The sequence below is a fragment of the Lissotriton helveticus genome, chromosome 4_1 (assembly GCF_964261635.1).
Source record: "Lissotriton helveticus chromosome 4_1, aLisHel1.1, whole genome shotgun sequence".
NCBI classification, from domain to species: domain Eukaryota; kingdom Metazoa; phylum Chordata; class Amphibia; order Caudata; family Salamandridae; genus Lissotriton; species Lissotriton helveticus.
In genome coordinates this window covers 253,400,703-253,415,861 of record NC_136063.1, presented here as the reverse complement: position 1 = coordinate 253,415,861, position 15,159 = coordinate 253,400,703, and the positions used below count along the sequence as shown (strand labels likewise).

The 15,159-nt window shown below is 51.1% G+C and overlaps 1 protein-coding gene across 4 annotated transcripts in view; it reads left to right on the top strand.

Moving 5' to 3' along the window:
- Positions 1 to 15,159, top strand: part of PHF20L1 (PHD finger protein 20 like 1) — an 813,558-nt gene that overhangs the window by 217,732 nt on the left and 580,667 nt on the right. The gene's annotated exons all lie outside the window — the stretch shown is intronic.

Below are 15,159 nucleotides of genomic sequence, written 5' to 3'. Positions count from 1 at the left end.
GAAGCTGAATTTCCCCCGGTGCAGTATATTTGCTATTGTGGATAGACTGCCATCCTGTAGACAGTGCATTGGATAGTGAAGCCATAATTTCAGACCAACTACTCTGTGGACCGGTTATGCATATATTCTGCTTCCATTTATTATACTTAGCCCGTCTTATGGGGCCCAATTTAATACGTTTTATAGAAGCAGTTTCCTTATGTAGCTTGAGCATTTTACCTGCAGTTAGGTGTTCCTCATGCATCCTGCTACTAGTATTCACGAGAACGGAGATTGGATGGTGATCACTTCCCAGAGATTGCAGTACCTTATACTCTTCACATCTCCTCAGCAAGCTCTTACTCGGGAAGATATAATTGAGCGTGGAGATATTTTTAAATGTAGGTTGTGCGTTCGTTATTGGCAGCCCTGCCTTGATCGCAGACTCCAGGTTAAATTAATTAATACAGGCTTCCATAAGAGCTCGGTCACGATCATCTTGTCTTTGGTCCGGGCTGCATAAATCGCTTATATTGAAATCCAATGCGGTCGGTTAGAAGTACTTTGAGTGACCTACTCCAGCTGGGAGCTTGTCAGTGGGGTGAGCAAGGTCCTCAAGAACCTTTATCATCTCAGAAGAAGCAGTCCTTCGGCAGTTCTCGGCACTTTATCCCTTTTGCAATGGATTCCTATGGAGAGGTCCTGATGCAAGGGTTGAAGATGCTGTAAGAATGCTGTGGATGTGACTTTGGCAATGTTGGTCTTCTTTCAGGTATTCATTGGTCCACGAAGATGGTGACGGAATCCTTGTTGCAGATCGTTGCCCCACAAAATCTTCTCAGGTCTGGCTGAATTCCAGTTGCCACTGGACTACCAATGACTGGTTGTCTGGTCACAAGCCAATTTTTCTGAAGTAGATAACTCACCGTCTGAGGGTCCTAGCAACTCTCCGACAACACTCCCGGGTTCAGCAACCTCTGGTGCAACTCTATGCGTCTGGTCTTGGCCCTGGGTGCTGCATGGTGGTGGTGCGGGTGGTAGCAGATTGAAGACTTTGGACTGCCAGCAGACGTCTTCAGCTTTTGTGTCCCTATGATGCAAAAAGGAGGCCAATCAGCTGGCCCTTGGAGTTCTCATGGCTTGACTTGGCCCTGCAGACAGCTTCCCCTTGAGCAGAACCTCGCACACACAGTCCTTCTCTTCGCTAAGCACCAGGTTTAGTCTTCATCGGTGCAGCCTCCTTGCTTGTTCCTCGGTGCAGCAGGACATTCTTTCTTTGTTCCTTCTTCCAAGTCGGTCAAGATCTGAGGTCTGGGTGCCAGGAGGGTCCCCTTTATGCTTTGCAAGTGCCCTTAGGGTAGGATGTGGTTGGTAGCTGATAGTCTATCAGGTTCTATCAGGTTCCCTCCCACCTGGTGACCACTACCTGTGAAGTTTGGCATATGGCTATCCGGGGATGCACCATTTTGCCCACTCCCAAGATGGAGAACCTCCTCTCTCTGTGTTCAGACCTTCCAGGCCCACCCCGGGGTGTGGACACGTCAAGGGAAACCGGTTGGGCAACTATTTTCTCCTCTCTGCCTCCTGTGCCAGCCTGTCAACTTCAACAAACAAACTTCACTCAAATTTGCAACACTCCGACACACGACAAAGGCTCGACCCTCGACCTGGTCATTTCCAAAGAAGGCACCACTCAACTCGACTCAATACAACCTTGTGACTGGTCAGACCACCATATTATAACATTCATCATCAAGGAAAAGGTAAAACTCATCCCGGTGCAATGCGCCATGCCCAAAGTCTGGAAAAGAGACATGAGGAAACTCAATCCAAACTCTCTACCCCCCAACAGCTGCAATCTCCTACTCCCCCCTACCGACACCTCTGATGTGCTGGTCCTAACTGACCACTATCTCAACTCCATGGCCACAATAATCAATGAGGCCGCTCCAATGCAATTGAAAAGAGTTTCCACGAAGAAATCCAACCCCTGGTACAACGGGAGTCTCAATGAAGAGAGACGGGCTATGCGATCAGCAGAGCGTACCTGGAGATCAATTCCCTCGACATTGCATCTCAAAACTCTTAGGAAAAAGAGAAATGCATACTTCAGGAAAATAAAACGCTCAAAGTCAGAGTTCTTCAGAATCCAGCTAGACCAAGCTAAAAACCGTCCAAGTAAACTGTTCGAACTAATTCGATCTCAATCTAAGGAACAACCCCCAGCTGTCGACATTATCAGCACTACCCCTTCTTGTGAAGATTTCGCAGCTTTCTTCAACAATAAAACTGACAATATAAAGAGAGACCTCCGCAATGACGCAAGCCTGTACTCAATACCCAACTGCATAACACCCATTGAACTAAAAAACAATGCGACATGGTCATCCTTTGACACCTACTCTGAAGGAGAAATTGGCAGAATACTCAGCACTCTAAAACCATCCAATCACCTCACTGACCCTCTTCCTGCTAACGCCGTAAAAGACTTCATCCCTCTGCTACTCCCACTCTGGACTAAAATTATCAATAGTTCGCTACAACAAGGAACCATCCCGGACTCCCTCAAAGTTGGTCAAGTTACACCTTTACTGAAGAAACCAACAGCCGACCCCACCGATCTAAACAACTACCGTCCGATTACCAACATTCCCACTCTCGCCAAGCTGCTAGAAAAATGCGTCCAACTGCAAATGACAAAACACATAGAACAGTTTGATCTCCTCAACCCACACCAATCAGGCTTCAGAGCTGGGCACAGTACTGAAACCGCTATGACTCACATTATCGACGACGCCATCCAAATGTTAGATCAAAACAAACCCATGTTATGTGTACAGGTGGTCTTGAGAAGGGAATCCCCCTCTCACACGTAGATACACTTTAGGGCGTGTAGACACATAGTCTCCTCTACACCCCCACTAGGTAATTTGCACTCACTTATTTTAGGTCCTGAAGAAAGCCAGTCTAGTCATAAGGCACTGGCTGAAACATGTTGAACCATGTTATGTGTACAGGTGGTCTTGAGAAGGGAATCCCCCTCTCACACGTAGATACACTTTAGGGCGTGTAGACACATAGTCTCCTCTACACCCCCACTAGGTAATTTGCACTCACTTATTTTAGGTCCTGAAGAAAGCCAGTCTAGTCATAAGGCACTGGCTGAAACATGTTGAACATGAAATGGACGAAACGAAATTATTTATATGCCCCAGGTCCACTCAATGGACCAGAACAAATGTGCCCGGTGAACAACACACCGCGCATGCGCGGGCGATCACCCGTCATACGCCGCACATGCGCAGACCAGCCCGGTCATAATGCGCATGCGCGTACAACTAACACTACCCTCCAGGCTGTTCCCCTGAGGAGCATGCACTTGGACCTATCGCGCATGCGCTAACTATAGACGCGAGCGCCTGGGTGGTTCCCCAGTGGCCCATAACGATGCCTCCCAGCGCGACAGGGCGCTAGAGCGCGCGCGCACCTAAGGCGCCCATACTTACTCCAGGCAGCATGACTCAGGCCTGTGAGTCTTTTCACCATTGCCCTCCACATCACAGGTGCACTTAATTAGACCAATTAACAAGACTACTTAAGACCTGGGAAAACACTCATTCCCCACCGGTATGCGAAGGAGGCACTACAGGTCCAGAGCAGGCTCAACCCAGAAGTACTGTGAGTATGAGAAACCACCATCACGACTCCTGGTAAGCGCTATTTTCTTTCCTAACAGGTCTCCCTAATCAGTATGGTAAATGTTTGTCCCCCCAGGGTCAAGCCTTTGCCACCTCCCAACCTTGAGGTCAGACTGAGCAAATAACTTGCGTAAGAATCCCTCCTTGCGCCGCATTTTCACTAATGCACCCTGTTTTACTCCGTCTCTTAAATCACCTCACTCCCGAGTTATCAGTGCGATTCCCACTGTGATGGTACCACCAATACCATCACACCATAGCCGCCTATAGCCCACCAGCACTCGCTATAGTGACGGCATCAGATGTGCGTAAAACTGTACATCCTAATGACTCTACCTTCTCCCTGTGTGTTTTGTTTTGTCCTTCCATGTTATGTGTACAGGTGGTCTTGAGAAGGGAATCCCCCTCTCACACGTAGATACACTTTAGGGCGTGTAGACACATAGTCTCCTCTACACCCCCACTAGGTAATTTGCACTCACTTATTTTAGGTCCTGAAGAAAGCCAGTCTAGTCATAAGGCACTGGCTGAAACATGTTGACCCATTGGATGTGAGAGGTCGTAACTCGCCCCTTACATCCCCTTGCCTTATTTTTAACCGCTGACGGAGGCCCAGGTATTAAAGTCTAATTTTACCTTCGGGTACTGGGACCACCGTTCAGCCGTTTTAACATCACTTCCTTAACTATCTTCACCGCACACTCAGTAAAATACCAGCTCCGCTGTAGTCAGGCGTTGAAGCACACCCGGGGCACGCTAGGTGCCACTGGGTGGGCCCGATGATGAAGCATGCCACCAACTAGGTTGGTGGGTGAGGGCTTTTTGAACACACCTGCTGGGTGTTCACACTCCGTGACAAAACATATCAGAGTCTTCCCCCTCCCCTAAAGTAACTTGAGCTAGTCTCTTTTTGATTTAATCATAGATCAAAACAATCCTCATCCTTCTTGATCTCTCCTCGGCATTCGACACAGTGAAACATGAGAGCTTACTCGAACTCCTAAAATCAAGAATGGGCCTATCTGGGACTGTGCTTCGCTGGTTCACTTCCTTTCTTCACAACAGGTCTCAAAAATTCAAGAGCAAAAACCTAATGTCTTCCCCAGTACCGGTATCGTTAGGCGTCCCTCAAGGATCATGCTTATCCCCTACTTTGTTCAACCTAGTTATGGAACCTCTCACCACTCTGTTACAAGCATCCAATGTACACTTTCACATGTACGCCGATGACACTCAAATATATCTCAAGTTACAATCCCCCAAAGACATCCTGAGTCCGAATTCAACGATCAGAAGCACCCAATCTTGGTTGGCTGACAACCACCTCAAACTCAATGCACAATCTTCTGCTGAAACCGCGAAGATTCCGGAAGGAAAAAACCTACAAACGCTCCTTCTCTGGTATGGCGCCCAGGATCTGGAACGCACTTCCTCCTGAAACAAGACTCATCTCTTCCTCCCTTCTTTTTAAGAAAGAAGTTAAAAGTATCCTTATGGCTAAATACACTTGAACAATTTCGCGTGTTTTACATTAAGAACAGTATTACCAGTCTGGCGCTATGATACTGCCTATATATTCCTATGCACGTGTTTATTTACAGCGAGTGGATGGCCGACGCTCCAATTTTGCCTGCTACCTCGTACCTGTACTATACGTTACATGAGTACTATGTTATATACTATATTGGTGCTATACGTTATATGAGTACTATGTTATATACTATATTGGTGCTATGTACATGAACCTGTTGATGACTTACGCTCCAACTATGCCCGCTACCTCATACCTGTACTATACGTTATATGGGTACTATGTTATATACTATACTGGTGCTATGTACATGAACCTGGTGATGACTTACGCTCCAACTATGCCTGCTACCTCATACCTGTACTATACGTTATATTGGTACTATGTTATATACTGTATTGGTGCTATGTACATGATCATGTTGAGCTACCTCCCCACTATGCCCCCTTGTTCCCCTGCCCTCCACCTGCCTTTGTAAAGCGCTCTGTTATCTGCAAAGATCTTGTTCGCGCTATATAAAACTCTCAAAATAAAATAAAAAAAATAAAAATAAACAATCGGGAAGCCTTCTCCCCTGGTTTTATACATCTGCCCTTCAAAGGTAGCTTCGCCTTTGAAGGCTGCCTTTTTTTTTAGCTAACACCCAAATGATTTCCTGCAGAAGGAAGGGGACATCCCCCTGACCTTCAATCCCTCATTGTTCTCCTTCCTGAGAGTCGCTGGCACATCTCTCCAGGAGGGCATAATACTGTCTTTTGGAGCAGGGTCCATGTGTGCCCGGTAAGGCACAGGAGTTTTAAGGGCAACTAAGTGGCAGCTTTGCTAAAGCTGTACACTGCAACAAGTTATATAACGATTTCGACTTAATGTAACAAGTTGTTTGATTTTATTTTATTTTATTTATTTTAAAAGTTTTATATAGCGCTGGCTAGACCCGGAGGTATCAGAGCGTTTTACATGAGCATCAGATCATAGTTACAGGTTACATTGTTACAAAGGTTACACAGTTCTTAGAGCATGGCAACATAGTTACTTGTAAGGTCGAGATAAACAATAAGCACAAATACGTAAGGGGAAAAGAAGGTAAGGTGAAGATTCAGTGGTGGGTTGGAGTAGGGGAAGTAGACAGATAATGAAGGTGGGAAAGAGGTGGGGAGTGGAGGGTGAGGGACACAGCATGGGGAGAAGAGGGGAAGGGTGACGGGGACACAAACCGGTAGACTAGTCAAGGCAAGGTCCAAAGCCCAGTAAGCTGTGATCCCAGGGAGGGGCAGAAGTGGGTGGGGTTGGAGGGGATGAGGGCTGAGGGCTGAGGGTGGACAAGGGAAGGGGGGTGCAAGGAAGAGTGAAGGTGGTAAACAGGGATGGGGAAGTGATGAGGAGGAAGGGCGAGTGAGGCTGATAAAGAGAGGGCGGATGCATCTAGGGTCGGACAGATGTGGCCGGTGGAGGAGAACAGATCGGGATTAAGGTCCCCAGTATGTATTGAGGAGATGAAGTTTGAGTTCTGTTTTGAAGCTAGAGTAGGAAGGGTTGCAGCGAAGGTCAATTGGAAGGGCATTCCAAATGCAAGGAGCGTTGCTGGAAAAGGATTGTGGCTGAGTGGTTTTCTTTTTTAGAAGGGGGGATAAGAAGGAGGGTGTTAGTACTTCTCAAGGAACGGGAGCAGCCGGCTTTAGTGAGTTTGTTAGCGAGGTAGGTCGGAGTGTTCTGATGGAGAATTTTGTGTGTAATGCAGGCTGTTTTGTAAGTGGACCTACCTTCAATGGGGAGCCATTTAAGGGTTTTAAGGGCAGGGGAGATGTGGTCGAATCGCTTGCAGTCTGTGGTAAGCCTAGCTGCAAGGTAAAGCACAGATTTAAGAGGTGCTAGGTGGATCTTGGGAATTCCGGTGAGAATGGCATTGCCATAGTCGATGCGAGAAAGAACAAGGGATTGGAATGCTAGTTTGAAATCATCAATCGTGATGAAGGGCTTAATTTTCTTAAGGTGGCGGAGAGTGAAGAGGGCTCCTTTGACAGAATTGTTGATGTGTACCTTGAGGGTTAGAAGGTTGTCAAGGGAGATCCCTAGTGATTTGACGGAGGGGGACAAAGATAAGGAGCAGTTGAGGGCATTAAGGTCTGGGGTCCAATTCTGAATGGGGAGCTGGTTATTTTTAGGGGAAAAAAGAATAATTTCAGTTTTTTAGGGTTGAGTTTAAGGTGGTTAATGTAGAACCAGGCTTGAATCTTGATGAGCGTGTTGTTGAGGTGAAGGATGTCAGCATGAGTTTTAATTTTATAATAGAGTTGGGTGTCATCGGCGTAGAGTTGGTAGTTGATCCCGGCTTGTTTAAGAATGAGTGTGAGGGGTTCCATGAAAAGGTTAAAGAGAGAGGGAGAGAGGATGGATCCTTGTGGAACTCCTAAGGAGATGGAGGTAGGGTTAAATAGGCAATTTTGGACTTTGATTTGTTTAGAACGGTGTTGTAGGTATGAGACGAACCATTTGTGTGTTGTACCATTCAGGCCGAATCGATCTCTAAGAACATTGAGTAGAGCAGAGTGGTTAACAGTATCAAACGCTGCAGAGAGATCAAGGAGGATCAGAAGGCTAGATTCGCCATTGTCAAGCGAGTGGTGGATGTCGTCAACAATGTTTAGCATGGCGGTATCTGAAAGAGACACGTTTGTGATAGATTCCTTACCTTAGAATATCCCCAGACGTCAGACTGGATCCGGAAATGTTTTGCGTAGCAGTACCCTTGCGCGTCGGTAGGCGTCGTCTGCGGCTCCGCGTCCATCGGCGTCGTGGGCGCCTTGATGACGTCGTCGGAGTACTTAGACGCCGCCTCCGCGTGCTGACGTCAGTTCTTCTTTTTTCCGCGCCAGCAGCGCAGATCCGGAAAAAGTGGTACCGTAGTCTTTTTTGACTAAACTTTTTTGATCCTTTTTGATCGTTTCTTTAATCGAGTCTTCGACTCCGGACGGTGCTGATAGGGATGCCAGGTTTTAAGCCCTGTGAGGACTGCGACCGTCGGTGTCTCCACTGTCTCGGCGTCGACCACGACGACGAGACCTGTTCCGACTGCTGGGCCCTGACTTCGAAAGCTAGACGGGAGCGGTCCCGCAAGCGACTCGAACTCCGGCAGTCGGCCCCGCGCCAGGAAAGGTCCCGGTCCGGACGGAGGTCGAGGGACCGATCGCGGGAGCGGATCCATCGGAGCTCCGGGAGTCGACATCACTCCTCAGGGTCAAAGTCGTCAGGTAAGCACAAGAAGTCGAAGAGACGTCATCGCTGTTCCGACTCCTCCACACCCCCCCTGCCCCCCTGCCCCCCCTACTCCCCCCCCCTCCTCCCCCCTCCTCCCCCCCCCCCCCGACGTGGCCGGGGATTCAGGTGGCACCGCCCACGCGGCTCCGTCTGAGTCGCAGGCGTCGCGTCCGGCCCCATACCCTCCGGTCCCTGGGCCGCGCGACGCCGGAGAAGATGAGCGGTTCCTCATGGCCATGAGGTCCCTCACTCCCCCGACGGGCTCCGCGACGCCTTCGGGCCCAGCGGACCCGTCTGGGGGCCCTAGCGGGTCGGGGCTTCGGCCCCGGCGCTGCAGGCCCCCACTGGATCCGGTTCCAGATCCTGGTCGTCGCCGGTGGATTTAACGACCTCCCCGGCGCCGGTCCCTCAGGTGTCACTCCGGCGCCGTCTTCGGGCGGACAGTCCCCGATGCCTCCCTCGATCCAGCGCCGGAACGGCGCCGCTGCTTTAGACGCCGTTCGGAGAGTTCGTCTTCCATGAACCGGGCCCATCATTTGATCCCCCTGAGTACCAGGAGATGGGTGATGAGGAGTATTGGGAGGGGTCTGAGGACCCTCTGACACGGGAGTGTCAGTCCCACGAGGACTGGACAGGTGGACTTGGGGATGCCAGTGATTTGGACACTTCGCCAGTCACTGGTTTTGTCTCCCCTCCTACCGTGGCTACGGAGGAGGGGGCTACCTACAGTGTGGTGCTAACGCGGGCGGCCAAGGCCTTGGGCCTTGAACTCCCCGTCGTGGCCGTGAGGACTAACCTCCTCACTGAGGTCCTTAAACCGCAGTAAAGCTCGGCTGAGCCTCTGCTGCCGTTTAATGAGGCCTTGACTGACGTTCTTGTGGGCACTTGGTCCAGGCCCGCTACAGGTTCGCCTGTAGATAGGAACGTGGCCAGACGCCACCGCCCGGCCCCGGGCGACCCTTGTTTCCTGTCCACCCACCCCACCCCTGAGAGCCTGGTGACCCAGGCCTCCAATTCCCAGACCGTATTCCCGTCGGCTCCGCCTGACAGGGAATCCAAGAGGTTTGAGCAATACGGCAAGAAGGTATTCTCCTCCCTAAGTCTGGGACTGCGGTCTTCCAACACCACATGCCTCTTGCGCTGCTACACCCACTCCCTGTGTGATATGGTCGCGGACGTGCTGCCAGAATGCCCGTTGGAGGTACGGGCTAAACTCGGCCAAGCCCTTGTGGAAGGCCGAGATGCGGCACGTTATTCTATCCGGTGTGGACTAGATACCACCGACTCACTAGGTAGAGCGATGGCAACAGCGGTGGCGATTCGTCGCCACGCCTGGTTGGGGTCCGCCAACTTCTCGACTGATGTCCAGAATACACTCATGGACATGCCTTTTGATGGCCGTCGCCTTTTTGGCGACAAGGCAGACCATGCGCTTGAGCGTTTTAAAGACTCCAGGGCTACGGCCAAGTCCTTGGGGCTCTCGGCCCGCGCCAGCAAACGGCTGCTTTTCGCCCCTTTCGTGGCCAAGGAAGGGGTGTACCCACACGTGCTGCCAGCCACGCGCCGCAGGGTAATACCCAACACGGTGGCGGCCGTGGAAACCGCCGTGGCGGCGGTCGGGGACAACGGCGAGGACAGTCCACACCTTCCCCCGCAGCATTCGCCTCAAAACCCTCCTAGTCCGTGCTTTCATGCCCATGTGTCGCCAGTGGGGGGCAGGGTTTGCCATCACCTCCTCCACTGGCGCACTGTCACGTCGGACAGGTGGGTGCTGCAAATCGTCCGAAGGGGCTACTCCCTCCCCTTCAAGGGGACCCCTCCAGCCATGCCACCGCAGAACCACCCTGTATCAGGGGATCATTTGCGATTTCTGCAGGAGGAAGTTACGGCCCTCTTGGCCAAGGGGGCCATCGAGCGCGTTCCTGGGCCAGAAGTAGGGTGTGGTTGCTACTCCCACTACTTTCTGGTACCCAAGAAGGGCAAAGGGGGCCTACGCCCTATCTTGGACCTACGGAACGTCAACGGCTTCCTCCGGAAGGAGAAGTTCAAAAGGCTGACACTGGCTCAGGTCTTAGCTGCCCTGGACCCAGAAAACTGGATGGTAGCGTTGGACTAGCAGGACGCTTATTTCCACATCCCCGTCCTGCAGGCCTACCGGTGTTACCTGCGGTTCACGGTAGGCCAGGAGCACTTTCAGTTTACCATGCTCCCCTTCGGCCTTACCAGCGCCCCACGGGTGTTCACGAAGGTGATGGCGGTGGTCGCAGCTCATCTGCGCAGGTTCGGGGTTTCAGTCTTCCCCTACCTCGACGACTGGTTGTTGAAGGCGGGCACGCCCCAAACAGTCGTCAGCCACCTCCAGACGACGGCAAACCTCCTGCACCTGCTGGGGTTTTCCATCAATGTGCCGAAGTCACACCTGTGCCCCTCTCAGAAGCTCCTCTTCATCGGAGCGGTTCTCGACTCGGCGCAGTTTCGAGTTTATCCTCCTGAACAGCGGGTTTGGGACATTCAGGCTCTAATTCCACTCTTTCAGCCTTTGTCCCGAGTTTCGGTGAGGTTGACGCTGCAGCTTCTGGGGCTGATGGCCTCCTGCATCCTTCTGGTGCATCACGCCCGGTGGCGGATGCGGGCTCTGCAGTGGGACCTGAAGTTTCAGTGGGCCCAGCATCAGGGCAACCTATCCGACCATGTCCTGATCTCGGAGGGCACTGCGAGACAGCTGCAGTGGTGGCTCACGGACCGCGATTGGGTCAGTGGCAGATCCCTCTCCCTTCCCCAACCGGAGCACGTAGTTGTGACGGACGCGTCCCTCCAGAGCTGGGGAGGCCACATGGGAGAGGCAGAGATCAGAGGCCTCTGGTCTCCGGCGGAGTCCCGGCTCCATATCAACCTTTTGGAGCTGCGGGCGATTCGTCTAGCACTGAAGGCATTCCTCCCCTCTGTTCGGGGGAGTGTAGTGCAGGTGTTCACGGACAACACCTTCACCATGTGGTACTGCAACAAACAGGGCGGGGTGGGGTCGTGGACCCTTTGCCAGGAGGCTCTGCGTCTCTGGCGGTGGCTGGAATATCAGGGTGTGACCCTGGTGGTTCAACACCTGGCAGGTTCTCTGAACGCCAGGGCGGACGAACTCAGCCGTCGGTGCATGATGGATCACGAATGGCGTCTGAACTTGGACGTGGCGCAAGGCCTCTTTCAGCAGTGGGGAGAGCCTTGGTTAGATCTATTCGCCACCGAAGAGAACGCGCAATGTCATCAGTTCTGCGCGTTGGAATTTCCAAGGCGGCACTCGCTCGGAGACGCTTTTCGTCGCGAGTGGAGTTGTGGTCTATTGTACGCCTTTCCGCCTATACCACTTCTGCCCAGAGTGCTGAAGAAGATCAAGCGCGACCGGGCCCAAGTTATCCTTGTGGCTCCGGACTGGGCACGAAGGTACTGGTATGCAGAGCTACTCAGTATGTCAGTCGATCCCCTGGTTCGTCTGCCTCTTCAGGAGGACCTTCTGTCGCAGCAGCAGGGGACGGTCCTCCACCTGAACCTGTTCAGTCTCCACCTCCATGCTTGGAGATTGAGCGGCGACAGTTGAGGCCATTTGACTTGCCTCCTGAAGTCTGTAATGTCATTCTGGCAGCCAGGCGTCCCTCCACAAAGTCGGTATACGCCTGCAGGTGGAACAAATTTGTGGCATGGTGCACAGCAAAGGCTGTGGATCCTCTTGCTGCCCCTCTTTCTGAGGTTCTTCTCTTCCTTCTTTTGCCCAGCAGGGCTCTGCTCTGGGCACTATCAAGGGCTACCTTTCTGCCCTTTCAGCCTTTATAAGGCTGCCTGATCAACCTTCTTTGTTCAAGTCCCCTATTGTAACTCGTTTTCTAAAGGACATCACACACATGTTCCCTCCTGTTCCGTTTGTGATGCCTCAGTGGGACTTGAACCTGGTTCTTACGTTTCTGATGTGCGCTCCCTTTGAGCCACTTCACAACTGTCCTCTCAGTCTTCCTACTTTGAAGACTGCTTTCCTGGTTGCCATCACCTCTGCCAGGAGAGAGAGTGAGCTCCAGGCTCTTTCATGTACACCCCCTTTCCTTTCTGTCCATCCGGACAAGGTTGTGTTGCGTACTAAGCCATCTTTCCTGCCCAAGGTTGTCACAGCCTTCCATATCGGGCAGTCCATCACCTTGCCCACCTTCTTTCCGCCACCGCTTCCCTCTAAAGAGGAAGAGCGGCTCCACCGTCTGGACCCAAAACATGCGCTTTCATTCTACTTGGATCGCACACGCCAGTTCCGGGTGGATGACCAACTCTTTGTTGGTTACGTGGGCGCTGAGAAGGGAAAAGCGGTGCACAAGCGGACCATCTCTCGGTGAATCATCTTGTGTATCCAGGCATGTTACTCCTTGGCTAAAAAGGAGCCCCCTGTTTGATTGCGGGCTCATTCCACCCGGGCCTCGGCGACTACAACTGCCCTGGGCCGGGGAGTGCCCTTGCAGGACATTTGCCAGGCGGCTACGTGGGCCTCGCTGCACACGTTTGCAAGACACTACTGCCTGGACAGTCAAGTCCGGAGGGATGGCTTCTTTGGCCGTTCCGTCCTCCAGGACTTTCTGGTGTGATTATTGGTTCGCAGGCCCACCACCGGGGTTGGTATTGCTGGGTTATCTATTCTAAGGTAAGGAATCTATCACTAACTTGTCTCTTTCAGATGCACAAGTTACTACTTGTGTAACGATATATCTGTAAGAGACATTAGTTAGTGATAGATTCCTTACCGACCCACCCATCCTCCCCGTTCTGCGAACCGATATCTAGGGTTAAGGTCATCCCCTTTCAGGGCCCTAGTTTCAATGGCACCAGTGTTGGTTTTTAACATGGCTCAGCGCTTCTGGCGCGGAAAAGCTGTGTCTAAGAACTGACGTCAGCCCGCGGAGGCGGCGTCTAAGTACTCCGACGACGTCATCACGGCGCCCACGTCGCCGACGACTGACGCGGAGCCGCAGACGACGCCTACAGACGCGCAAGGGTACTGCTATGCAAAAAAATTCCAGATCCAGTCTGACGCCTGGGGATATTCTAAGGTAAGGAATCTATCACTAACTAATGTCTCTTACAGATATATCGTTACACAAGTAGTAACTTGTGCTGCATCCTTTCCTAAAGCCAGATTGGAAGGGGTCTAGTAAGTTAAAGTGTTCAATGTGTCTATCTAGTTGGAGAAGGACGTATTTTTCCACGGCTTTAGAGAGAAGGGGAAGGTTGGAGATGGGACGAAGGTTATTGAGGTCGTTTGGGTCTGCCAAAGGATTTTTGATAATGGGGGTGATTTGGCCAAGTTGCAATGAAGTGGGGACACAGCCGGTGGCAAGGGAGCTGTTGATAATAGAGGTCCAGGAAGGAGTGATGATGTGTTTAAGGTTTTGGACAAGTTTGGAGGGGAGAGGGTCTTTGGTGTGGGAGGAAGGCTTGAGTTTGGTAATGATGTTAAAGACGTCTCTTTCAGTGACTGGCTGGAAGTTATGCCATGCAGCATTGTTTTTAGGAAGAGGATTAGGATGATTGGAGTCCAGGAGATTGTAGGGCAATGGGGGGGTGAGGGAGATCAGAGTTGGGATGGGTAGTGGTTAGTGTAGGGGGAGTTGTGATGGAGGGGGGATATTAAGAGAGATGTTCGGAATGGCGGTAGGGATCGCAGTAGAGAGGAAGGATTGCTCAATTTGTTTAATTTTGTCTGGAGAAAAAAAAGAGCTATTTCTTCGCATCTAGTCGTCGAGGCCAGTGGAACAGGGGGAGCGGCAGCAGTTTGATTGCGCACAATGTTAAATAGTTCTCTTGGCCTATTCTGTGCTCGATCTAGTTGTGTCCTGAAGAAGGACGTTTTTTGTCTAAAGATGTGTTTTTTGTAGGACGATCTAGCAAGTCTGAGGTGGGCCAGGTTAGAAGGAGAGGGGTGCTGTCTCCATAATCTTTCCGTCAGTCTGAGTCTGCGTCTTTCATTATTTAGCTCTGTGTTAAACCATGATTTGGAGGGGATATTTATTTGTTTTTTGAGTTTGAGAGGGGCTAGAAGGTCGAGGGTATCAATGACTGCTTTGTTATATTGTTCGGTTAGTTCATTCGTGTTAAGGGAGGGACGGGTAGTGAGAAGTTGGGCATGTAGTTTGGATTCAAGTAAGTCGGGAGGGATATGACTAAGATTTCTGATCAGTTTCATGGGTTTAGTAGTTTTGGTAGGAGGGGGGAGGCAGAGGTAGTTATGGAGAACAGGATAAGGTGATGGTCGGACCAGTCAATGGGAATGATATTCGATAGAAGGGCTAGATCCTTGCAGGTAATGATAGCTTCAAGGGTGGCTCCTTTGGAATGGGTTGGTGACTGACAGATTTGTTTGAGGTCATTAATTTCGAGAAGGTCAAAGAGGAGGGAGATTGAGGGATCTTTGGTATCATTCCAATGGAGGTTAAAGTCTCCCAGGAAGATGTTTTTAGATTTGGAAATTGAGGATTGGGTAAGGAGGTTTAGATAGCTCGTCAATGAATAGGTAGTGATTTCCGGGCGGATTATATATATTGTGAAGGCGGGTGGGGTGGGAGCCCTGTATTTTGAGTTCGGCTACAAGGTATTCAAATGAAGCATATTCAGCGTTATTGATAAAGGAGAGCTGTAGTTCGTCTTTGAAGATGATAACTACACCACCGCCTT